Raw genomic sequence first — 550 nt, forward strand, 5'->3', positions numbered from 1 at the left:
TAATATATAACATATAATTTCTATTCATTTAAATTATTTATATTTTATATTATATGTATAAAATTTAGTAATTTAATTTAATATGAAACATATAATATAATACAAATTAATTTAATTTAATAATTAGTAGTATATGACGTGATGTGACATGTGGCCAAGTATGGTAACCCATACTCGGAATTAGTGCTCTGCATTTAACCCATCCTTAGTGCACATACACACCGTGAACACACACCCGGAGCAGTGGTTATTAATATATAAATACAATATAAATAATAGTACAATTAAAAATAAATAATATAAATTATTTATATTTATATTATATACATATTATAAATTACAGTATTTGTACTTAGTTATATTATTCATATTAACCAATTATTTAATTTATTTTAATTTCATTTAATATAAATAATTTACATTATTATATTATATTATGTTATATTATATTATATTATGTTATATTGTATTGTATTATATCATATCATATCATATCATATCATATATTATATAGTATTGTTGAGGTTACGCACCCGTCCGTCGCTGGTGA

General features: G+C 20.0%; 1 protein-coding gene across 1 annotated transcript in view; it reads right to left on the bottom strand.

The window, feature by feature from the left end:
* The window catches only part of LOC107712194 (serine/threonine-protein kinase PAK 7-like), an 11547-nt gene that overhangs the window by 4069 nt on the left and 6928 nt on the right, over positions 1-550 (bottom strand). The gene's annotated exons all lie outside the window — the stretch shown is intronic.

The sequence above is a fragment of the Sinocyclocheilus rhinocerous genome, unplaced genomic scaffold (genome assembly GCF_001515625.1).
Source record: "Sinocyclocheilus rhinocerous isolate Xijiao unplaced genomic scaffold, SAMN03320098_v1.1 scaffold2764, whole genome shotgun sequence".
In the NCBI taxonomy this organism is placed as follows: Eukaryota; Metazoa; Chordata; class Actinopteri; order Cypriniformes; family Cyprinidae; genus Sinocyclocheilus; species Sinocyclocheilus rhinocerous.